We start from the raw sequence: 12,526 nt of genomic DNA on the forward strand, positions 1-12,526 counted from the left end.
TAATGCCATCGTTCAACCTTCTACCTGGCAAATTCCTTTTTTTTTTTTTACACTTTTGCACAGATTTTCCCAGGCAAGACCCCAAATATAATATTTCCCATGGGTTCGAATGCCCTATATATTAAGTTTTATGTCTGTAGATCAAAAACTGACGGAGTAGTTTGGTAGGCGAAATTTTTTAAACAAAAGCATCTATGCATGCATAAATATATATAGAAAGAGGTTTGTGTTTACTATAACTTTTTAAGGCAAATATTACGCAAGAATAAATCATATAGAATATCTGCATGAATATAATTATACGTAATAGTTAGGCGATAAAAAAAAATGAAAAAATTAATAGGGAATTAATTAAAATGAATGTTTAAAAGAATGTGCAAACTAGCTAGGTCTTTTGCAGATGAATGCAATTTAACGGCCCATACACACACACACACACACATATATATATATATATATATATATATATATATATATATATATATATATATTTGTAGTCATCGACATACAGTCCTGTTTAGTTGTATCACAACTCATCAGTGCCGCTAGACTAGCATCTCTCCCAAGCCAAGGATTGACCCTAGAACCGTCGTGTTGACAGTCGGAAGTTCTCCCACTCGACCACAGAAGAAACGCTCGCAAATAACTCGTCGGAATGTCTATTTAAATAGATACCCGCCACCACGTTTACAGTGCTCAAACCGCCTGTTTGTAAACAAACAAACAACGAGCTTCGCATTTTTCAGCCAATTAAGTAGCGGGTGAGATTATTTACGACAGTGCTCTACCCAAAGAGGGGGGCTTAAAATATATTTGTAGTCATCGACATACAGTCCTGTTTCGTTGTATCACAACTCATCAGTGCCGATAGACTAGCATGTCTCCCATATATATATATATATATATATATATATATATATATATATATATATATATATATATATATCACTACTAGCTTCTATAACACTGCTAGACACTAGTAGATATTCAAACAACGCTAGACACTACTAGTTTCTCAAACAACGCTACAAACTAGAAACTTGTCAGACAACGCTACAAACTACCAGCTTCTTAAACACTGCTAACTTCTCAAATAACGTTAGATACTACTAGCTTTTCCAGAAGTGCTAGACACTACTAGCTTCTCACACAACGCTGGACACAACTATCCTCTCAAACAACGTTGGAAACTAATAGCTTCTCAAACTATGCACTACTAGTGTCTAAAACAATGCTAGACACTTTTAACTTCTCAAACACTGCCGAACACTACTAGCTTCTCAAACAACCAAAGGCACTATATGCTTCTCAAACAACGCAAGACACTAGCAGCTTCTCAAACACTGCTGGACACTACTAGCTTCTATTACAACGATAAACACTTCTAGCTTCTTAAACACTGTTAGAAACTACTAGCTTCTCAATGTTAGATTATACTAGCTTCTCAATCACTGCTGTACACTACCTGTGTAATGTTATGACCCTTTAGGCTGTGATCATAGCGTAGTATCTGTGTTAACTATGGCAAGCAGGGCCAAGGGTCAAAACATTATTATTATTATTATTATTATTATTATTATTATTATTATTATTATTATTATTATTATTAATAATAATAATAATAATAATAATAATAATAATAATAATAATAATAATAATAATAATAATTGATTTGAGCGATGGCTGGTCGCTGGAGCAATTATTATGATTAGAAGAATAAACAATTAAATTAGGAAAAGATGACTGACATATAAATCGCAAAAGGAATGTGAAAATAGAAAATAGATGTAAACACTATTTTGGGGATTGCATAAACAAATAACTAGATCGGGGACATTAGGTTGGCCTGAGAACGTAATGATGTGACGTAAAGAAACTCGTGATGTATGTAGATTTGGAGAGATTCTAGTCAGTCGTTAGCTGGACATCGGATAGGACGGACAACTCCAGATGACGTTGGAAGCGGCGTCACTTCGGACAGTCAAGATGTAAGAACGTGTAATCTCTGAAAATGCCGGCCAGATCATGAGAATAAATGTTCATAAATAATGCAGGTATGTGTTGTATTATTTGTCTGCAACTGTTTCGATACGTCCACGTCAATCGTTTCCTGTTAGAACTGTTCCATAAATATTAAAATATACACACTAGGCGATCAACTAAATGATACGACGTATATATACATACACGCATTTACACGTACACGAATATACAGAGGATTGAAATCTGGCGTGCTGGCATCCCCAAAAAGAATTACCCGGCCATTAGTATGCAAAATAAAAAAAACTAGAGATAATAGTTAATAAAGCCTGTCCCATGTCAAGAATGAGTTTCTTCATAATAACGTACTATTTAGAAAAGCATAAGGAGGTATTTCTTTTAACTATTTTGTACCTTTCGTCTTTGAAAAAATGTTCATATTTTTTTCTCAAAATTATACACAGTTGGTCGATTATTAGAGTGATTTGTGTTACCGTAAAAGAAAAACAAATTACAGATACTACTACGACTACTACTACGACTACTACTACTACTACTACTACTACTACTACTAATAATAATAATAATAATAATAATAATAATAATAATAGCAGCATCAGCAGCAAATATCTTAATCCCTTTAGCTAAATTACTTCGCCAAAATGCGATTCTACTTGTTTAAATGATTATATGGCTAAAGAAAAAAAAACAATTATTTTAAAATTTCGCGTAGGAAAACTGTTTTGCACATACAATTAACGTAAAATGATACTCATTTCTGACCCATTCTTGATTAATCGCACAAAAATCGAAAATTAAACAAAAATTCGTACAGCATAACATTTTCTATCGATTGTTCACATTTATTTATGTTTTTCTACCGACGTTTTTTTAATTTTCACTTTTGAGCGGTTATCAGTGGTCCTTCTGCCGAGACTACTGGGTAGCCATTTTTTCAATTCTAACTCAAAGAGGAGACACTAAGTTTGTTTTGAACCAAAAATATGCGTTACAAGAAATTTAAACACAAATAAAATCATTCAAGTATATAGAAGAGCCTTGCCTTTGGTAACATTTATTTGTTGTATATTTGTTTATCATTTATTTTTATTTTTGTCTTAATTACTATAATAAATCTCCCAATCCCATTCTTCTGTATAAGTTTGAATGTAGATATAATTTCCTTCATAATTAAGAAAATCTTGAGAATGTTTTCTCTTTATGTATCTTATCCAAGATTTTGATAAACTCAACGGAGATTTTCATCTATATTTTTCACTTGCGTCCAAAGCGAAGTGCCACGAAATTTTAATATTTCAGATGCCGATGACAGAGCACCATTGTACAGCTGGCGCCAACGAAATTTAAAAACCCCGTCTAGAGCATTTAAAACTTTTAATAATAAAGTGAACTCTCTCGGATGGAGGCATATAGACATTTAGCGAATAGATGCAAAAAGTTACAAAGGGAATAGGCAAGTTATCTCTCGATAAATGACTTATAAATAAAATAAATTAAACTCTGAGAATCAATGTTAAATCTGTAAATGAGATTTATAACCCATTCTGCGGCCCTTCTCAGTCTTATGTTGTAAGTGAACAATAATAATAAAAAAACAGTTTGTGCTTATTTCATTTCTTATTGCAAAAAAAAAATTAAAAGAATCGGTTTGAAATCGGAAATTTTTCCGATTCCGATACCGATTCCGATACCCAAAAAAGTTCCGATATTTCCCTTTCCCGATTCCGATTCCAATTAATCGTCTCAACGCTAAAATTAATACGAGATTTCGTCTCCAGAGAGATAATGATATGTTACTGAATCTATTCAATAGCAATTATATAAACGGTAATGAAAATCAATCCGAAACCTCGATTGAGGAGATTAATTGACCATCGCTACACACCGTATCAAACACACCGAAACAGTTGACGTACATTTTAATCAGTGAAAATTAAATTCACAGTCATTTTGGTGATGTTTGTTTTTTGTTTTTGTTTTTTGTTTTTTTTGATTAGTAAGTAGAAATTGATTGAAGTTTTCATATCTTATTTTTAAAGCGAAAATGTCTTCTTTTCATTTCATTTTCTTGAATCAGTATGAAACGATTTTTGACCGATTTCATTCTTTGTTACCGGCTTGATTCTTTTAGTTAAAAATTTACAACAAAACATGTATAAAACAATGTCTGTTTCCTCAATATACTTCGATAATGTGTGTGTGTGTGTGTGTGTGTGTGTGTGTGTGTGTGTGTGTGTGTGTGTGTGTGTGTCGGTATGCGTCATTATGTGTTTGCTGAAGACAAGTTTGAACATATATCAACAACTGACAACTTCACTAATCTTATTAAAAGCAATTATTATCTTGAAATGTTAGTAAACTGAAAACGTGATATCGATTTAATCTCCGTAAAATATTTTTCATAAAACCTATAATAAATATAAAGAAACAATTGAGGTATTAATAGAAAGGGCTTGTCTTTTTATCGTTTGATCTTTTTTTGTGTGTTATTTATTCTTTTGAATAAATAATTAATTCTCTTTAATTATAAAAGAAAAAGGATTAAATAAATCTATCATTATTTGTTCAAAAAAAAAATACATTGGGTGAATAAAATGATATGAGAATAAATCTCCAAGGAGATAATCCTTTGTTATTGAATCCATTCAATAGAAATGATGAAGATATATAAACGGCCATGAAACTCAAATCAATCGCAAACCTTAATGAAGCAGATTGGTCAAATCAATCGCAATGAAGCAGATTGGAAGCAGACAATGAAAAGGAAATTCGTAGCCATTTTGATGATGTTTGTCTTCTTTTCGATGAGTAAGTAAAAATTGATTGAAGTTTTCATATTTTATTTTCTAAGCAAAAATTAAAATATCTTATTTAATTTATTTGAATCAGTAGGAAACGATATTTGACCAGCTTCATTCTTTGTTTAAATTGGTTTCTTCGCTTATTTCTTCGGATGAACTATTTCCAGGATGAAGATAGGATATATATTGAATCAATTTGGAAGATTTGACCGACTTGATTCTTGATTGGGTCTTCTTGACCCTGATACTTGCAAGAGGAATACTGTTTTAAGGTAACCAAACTGAAAATAAAGTTTAACTTGAAATTGCATCCTATGCTAAGTAGAACCAACTTCCTAAAAAACATAGCCATCTAGAGATAGAGTATCTCCATCTAAAAGATGCTGAGAAAGTGATGCTCCACACATGAAAATATGTTGGACATTCAGCAGACCAATTAATTGAGGAATAGATTATTCCGACTGTCGATGGAATATGAACTTTAGGACGATCGGATATCTCTTTTCTGTGACAATGCCAAAGATGGCTATTACTTTTCAAACAAGAAGAAAACACAAACAACATTTGCATGTAGCCAAGTAATTACTTTCTTACGGGTTGCTGCATGGACGTCCGCTAAGGATAGCTGAATACAGGATCCCCGAGTACCAAAAAAGTTCTTGAAATTTTCAAAGTCTGACTCCAATATAAGACGTTTCCTATGCTATTATTAATTTGTATGTCTACTGTGTTAGAAGCATCTCACTAAATACAATCACGAGTTGATAAACTTGATAGGAAAAGTATACAAAAAGAAATAGCAAAAGGAATAACTATTACAGAAACGCCCACTGCTGATGGAGTGCATTTACTTTCTAAGCTTTCTTAAGGTAAACAAAACAACTTATTTTTCCGGTGTTATATTTCCAGGATTCTCTATATAAAAATCTGTTACCTGAAATAATGTTTTGGCTTATATTCTGCGGGTGGCAAATTTAGGACACGTTTGATTAATGAAAAGTGAATTGAGAAATAACTGATGTCAGTTTCTCGTTTAATTTTTTACTGCATCATCAAGATGTGATCAATCACAAAGTTTGTTTGAAGTTGAATATTTGTAAACACGTAAATGTCGATCCCCTTTTTATTCAATGTTTTTTATTAACCTTTACACAGTGAAGCGATAAATTTTCGCCCTAAAGGAAACAACACTACAGCTTTATTTTAAAACTTTTATTGAAAAAGATCAATTCAGGTAACTTGTTTATGTCGTAGAGCTGACATTTATTCAATGTAGCCGCTTTCAGCCTCAATCATTGCCCGGAACTGCGAACATGCGCTTTCCATAAGCGCCGGCAGGAGCTCGGCGAATACATGAAGGATGGTGGCGATCGGGTTATTTGGTGTTATAGGATGTCATGTTGGTGATGTTCTCGACGTATGACCAGGTCGGGGGAGTAGAGGGCCGATAAAAGAAGGATACAAAATCGTACCACCCCTTCTGAAGTCAAGCTTGGGTCCCTTTGGACTTGTGGGCCGCCGCCGAATCCTACTGCAACACTCAGAGTCTGCCAGCGGCCACCTTATTGCATCGGAAGATCACTACACTCTGCAGCACATTCAGATATACTTTGGTGTTGACTTTAAAACCGATTTCGAAAATGTGAGGTGGCGTGATGTGACCTTCACTTGAAAACACACCAAAGCCATAATCATGACCGGAAATTTTGTTTTCATCATTCTGGGCACGTCAATGTTATTCATGGCAATCCAGCGATGCATTTTGAGACAGCTAGCAATGGTCTTGTTATAACTTTGATCTGTAGAGCGCATGAATTGTACAGCGCAGCGGCGCATCTACGATCTCGCTCGTTGAATATTATGTCACTTTCAGGCGTAATACAAGGCTCCTATCGCTCGTGTACACAACTAGCCAACTATTAGATGATCTGCAACAAAAAACAAGAAAGCCAGTTTCCATTAAACGGAAATGGAATCATTCGCCATTTAAGAGCGACAATTTTATCGTTCCACTCTGTACTTATTAGTTACTTTATAACAAACAACAGCATATTTCTTTGGTGAATTTAACTGATTATTTGACATATTATCATGCGACAATTGATGAAATACAGCATTTCCTTAATATTCAGAAACATAATGCTGTTCACAAAGAAGCAGAATAATTCTCGTGTGTTTATATAGCAAAGGTTTATGGCACTGGCTAGTTATTTTGTTTTATTTTATCCATTTTTTACCCTTAAATGGTTAGGAAGTCAAAAGTACCCACTATTATCGGGTATCTTAAAATGTCTGAGTTATTCAGTTATATATATATATATATATATATATATAAAATATAAATGTCTGAGTTATTCAGTTATATATATATATATATATATATATATATATATATATATATATATATATATATATATATATATATATCGGCAGTAAAATGAAAAGCATATCTTATTTTTCTTTTATTAATATTACTGGAATTTTTTCCTTTTTTCCTTGTACACATTTTTGGAAATTTTTCCATGGACTTCTGCCTTTGGATTATTATGGACCATTTTGTTCCAATTACGGGATTTTTGGATTTTACTTGTGCAAATGGAAATTCAATTAACTTTCTTGAAGTTATATACTTGGATTTTACCGTCACTGGATTATTTATCTTCCACCAGACTATCCATTCATGTGTAATCACCTTTTTCTTCACTATATTCCCTCTGCGTCACTTTTTTTGTTTTCAAGTAAGATCTTTGACTTACTCGTTGTTTCATCAAATACTTTTGCATGCAAAATCCGATCCCGCATTTTGCTAATTCCTACCCTCTGATGAGAAGGAAAGTATTTCTTCGAAACTCCGCGGATTAAGGACTATCCACTTATCTAGTGTTTCCTTTTCAGATTAAATATGTTTTTAACTCATTTCAAAGTGTTTTTAACATGTTTTATTAACTGTTTGCTCGTATATATATATATATATATATATATATATATATATATAATCTCTCTCTCTCTCTCTCTATATATATATATATATATATATATATATATATATATATATATATATATATATATATATATATATATATATATATATATAGAGAGAGAGAGAGAGAGAGATAGACTTGTTTGTAATATACTGAATTTTACTGGGTTTGTAAATTTAGTAAATTTTCATTTACCAATTTTTTTTTTTTTACGTTTTCACCCCAAACAAGGCACATTGCCACTTTGGTGTAGAGGAACTACTATCAGGGGCAACAACTACTGGGATACGTCCGCACAGTTGGGGAAGCAGGGACCTGGAATGGAATTCCAAAGTCTAGCGGTTCTAGGAAAGAAACTACTGGCGTAGAAAGATCTTTTACATCTAGGGATCTCTACAGTGTGGGGGTGGGATTTAGCAGCCTGTCGGGTTTGTCGAGGGTGTTCACGTCGTGGGGGCACAAGTGTCTGCAATTCGTAAGAGCATTCACCATTAAAATATTTGTAGAACAGGCAGATGGATGCAACGTTTTGTCGCTGGGACAGAGGCTGAATCTTAAATGCCAGTTCAGGGCCTATCAGAGGTGCGACTCACTTTTGAACTTTGTCAAGGAGCTAGAGACTAGTAGCAGATGCACCAGTCCAAATATGACAGCAATACTCCATACATGGACGAATGGTGGCCTTATAGAGGTACAGGATACTTTCAGGTGTTAGTAGTTTTCTAGCATAGTAGAGAGAGCCCACCTTCCTTGCTGCGGCCCTGGCGATGCGTTCAATGTAATTGTTCCAACTCATGTTTCCTGTGAACGTTACGCCAAGGAGTTTGAAAGATGTACTCTCAGATAAAGAGTCGTTGGGCATTGCTATAGGTGGTATAGAAGGTTTCTTGTAATTATTGAACGAAACTAGTTTAGTCTTGGCGGCATTGAACGTGACCATCCATATAAATTTTAAGCCAAAGAGAGATGACTTAAATTGTAAACTACAAAATTATATTCCATAATTGAGCATTCATATACTGTATTAACAACACCAATACTTCAAAAAAGAAATTGATAGCAACAAAAGGTGTATTTCATTGTTAGTTCCAATTGTTTCAAGACTAATTGGACCAATTCAAATATTATGGCGTTTGAAAATTTTCATATAACCAGCCTTTCTTCAACCTTCTTGAATAAAAAAAACACTTTAACAATATGTGTGTGTATGTGTGTGTGTGTGCTGTCTTAAAATGTAGAGAACTATCGCTGTAACAGAGCGCATATGAGCGCGTGGGAAAATATCAGCAGGAGCTGTATGTAGCGGGCTTGCGAGGAGCAGCAGTAGCCGAAAAAAGCACATATGCAAATTAGGAAGGGTGCGCGAACTGGCACAACAAGAAAATGAAAGAAGGACATCGGGTGGTTAGAGAAGAAAAGGTACGGTTGAAAAAGATGGACGCTGTCTATGGCCGATGTGTAGTGAAGCAGAAAGAAAAAAAAATAGGCGAGATGGACATGTGGCCACGCAAAGGTAGACAGAGACTCTTTGAACTGGTGTCAAGACGGGATAAAAAAAAAACTAATAAACTACTTGAGTTAAAAAAAAGAAAGAAAGAAAAGCCGAGTCGAAATTATTTATTTTTGATTGTTTGTTCTTACGACGCTATACACTTTATATCGCCACACCTGAATAAAAACTGAGTTTATTAATGTTTTGTTTAATGTTATGTTTACGTTTTTTTTTTATATTAACTCAACCGGAAATGAATGTGAACATGTATGTGATATTCATTTCCTTTTATTACTACTTCTTGTAATATTTATCTTTGAAAGCTCAACTAAGTACTGATTTTTTTTTTAAGTAAAATAAACTTTTATCTCAACATTTACAATTTTAGATGTTAAATTCTATTTGCTATTTATATTTCTTAAATTGTCTTTTACGTTATTAAATTATGATTTTTTTATTAAATTATAAATTATTTTTATTCTTTTATGCAGTTCCTGGAATTGTCACACATCATCGTAAGTAATAATATGTTATCCCCTTTTCTTTACAATCAATTTCTATTTTGTGATAAGCATAATAGATAACAATGTAAACAATAAAATAAGTAAAACTGAAATCCAAATACAATGTCATGTCTTCCATTTCAGATTCTAATAAACTTTAGGAATAGATGAATCCATGATTCCCCCTCAGCAATGCGTAAATAAGAGCCGCTGTCTTAATTTTAAATCCTGTCATAGTATTGATCTTTAAATTGTGAAAATACAAGAAGGGCCCGTAAAAATCCAATCATTTGAGGCCTCCAGCGCCGCTCTGCGACTTCTAGTTTCGGAGCAGATAGAGTTTGAAAATATGGAGACTGACAGACAGACAGGCTGACAGACAGACATATAGATGTTTATATATTAGATTATAGTATTGATCTATAATAAACTATATGTGTGTGTGTGTGTGTGTGTGTGTGTGTGTGTGTGTGTGTGTGTGTGTGTTACTTGAGAAGGAAAACCGAGAATTAATAAAATAGTTATCAACGTTTCGTTTCACTATTTCAGGGGACATTATCAGGATTTCGTAGAAAATATGCAGAAGAAAATGATTAAAGACCACATGCGAGTGAAAAAGGAAAAAATCCTAAAATCTGAACAGAAACTATAAATGTGCGTCAAGCCGAGTCGAATTTTATTTATTTTTTTATTTTTTATTTTATTTATTTATTTATTTATTTTTTAATTAATTTTTTTTTTTTTTGACGCATGAAAAGGATTTTAGGATTTTTTCCTTTTTTTACTCGCATGTGGTCTATAATCATTTTCTTCTGCATTTTTCCTACGAAATCCTGATAATGTCCCCTGAAATAGGGACGAAACGTTGATTACTATTTTATAAATTCTCGGTTTTCCTTCTCAAATAACATAACGTCAACCATCACTTGTATTTATTTTTATTTTATTTTTACTCATATATATATATATATATATATATATATATATATATATATATATATATATATATAATGCCCCTTCAACGATTCGTAAATAACAGCTGCTGTCTTAATCTTAAAGCCTACTTAAACCATTATATTATTGATGTATAAACTGTGAAAATATTTTTCTAATAATGTCTAGGAATTTATAAAAGACTATGTGTAGAGTAAAAGTAATAGTATTTTATCCTATTTCCCCTACAATCAAATTCTATAATGATAGGCATAATGGATAACAATGTAAACAAGGAAATAAGTTAACTTGAATCCAAATATAATCGCATAAAAAGTAGAAGCTGCTGTTCAAGAATAGTTGTGTAAAAAAAAGTATTCAATTTCATAATTGAAGAACATAAGTTTGATATGCTGTAAAACTAAATAACTTACCATCCTCTATAATATAAATCTCACCTGTCTGTTTAAATCTGTGTATGTATGTATGTATGTATGTATGTACAGGGTGGCCGAAAAGTCCCAGGACACTATACATGTATTTTTAATAAAACACAGTATTTTTTAATGAAACACACAGAAAACATATATATTCAACAAAAAAAGAAAACTTTATTAGAAACAAAGCAGAAAACAACTAGAGTAATTTAGTGGTCTAGGGGATCAGTATGTTGGCCCTCGTTGTTCTTGCACAATTCCATCATATTTAACAGCATTAAAATATTAAAAATAGAGTGTCCTGGGACTTTTCGGCCAGTGTCCTGGGACTTTTCGGCCATCCTGTATGTATGTATGTATGTATGTATGTATGTATGTATGTATGTATGTATGTATGTATGTATGTGAGATAAGCCAAAAATTAAAATCCGATGAAAAATCCTGATAGATATTACTAGAGGTAATACTTTCAGGGTGATCCTAGCCAAAAAGGAACAGCTCAATATTTAAGAATAGAGCAATATATAAATTTAGTTGTTAAATTTAAATTTTAAAAATCAAAATATAGACACATATATTCGAGTTAAGAATTTATTGTTTGACAAACGGAATATATAGAAGGGGTTATATTAATTTCCTTAATCCATGGATTTTCAATAATGGCTCATCAGAGGAAATGAAATGCGGTTAGCAAAATGTTCAGCTGTGAAAAGGCACGTATTTTGCTTTTCAGCACAATTATTGAAAATAGTTTTTTTTTGGTGGTGAATGATAATTATATGAAAATAATTATTGGAAGAGGGAATTTGATACAACCTGGGAAGTCCATTATCGAAAGGAGTATAATGTCCTCCGGGGTTTTATTTCCAAGGAGGCAGAATATTGGTCCAGGGGAGAAGGCAGTAATCCCATATAACAAAAATGCGTGGTTGCTCCTTATTGATATTTAGGAAGGTATACGGGGCGGCCGTATTCGTTGGTGTGTTGAATGCGTTTTGGTATATGTAATCCAGATTCTTTTTTGGAGTTGGCACAGTATATCAGATATTGGATGGATATACCAATCCATTGCATATATTCCCATGGGTGATGGTCGGTAATGAGGATGCAAGGACACGAGTTCTAAAAAGAAAACAAGCACGGAAAATATAGAAGTTATTTATAGGGAAAAATAATAAGACTTATTGCGCGCCAAATTAAGATACCAAACTCATTCACACATATCACGTGATCACGTATATCGCATGAAGGTACATATGGCGTAGTGATTATCACGAGATTGGGGTGAAGGTCAGCAGTTTTTTTCACAACCTCTTTTAAGTGTACTATTTTCAGTTGACCTTTATACACTGGAATAAATATATTTTTGATCTTCAAA

The sequence above is a fragment of the Euprymna scolopes genome, chromosome 23 (assembly GCF_053919585.1).
Source record: "Euprymna scolopes isolate OS-2025 chromosome 23, ASM5391958v1, whole genome shotgun sequence".
Taxonomy (NCBI): Eukaryota; Metazoa; Mollusca; class Cephalopoda; order Sepiida; family Sepiolidae; genus Euprymna; species Euprymna scolopes.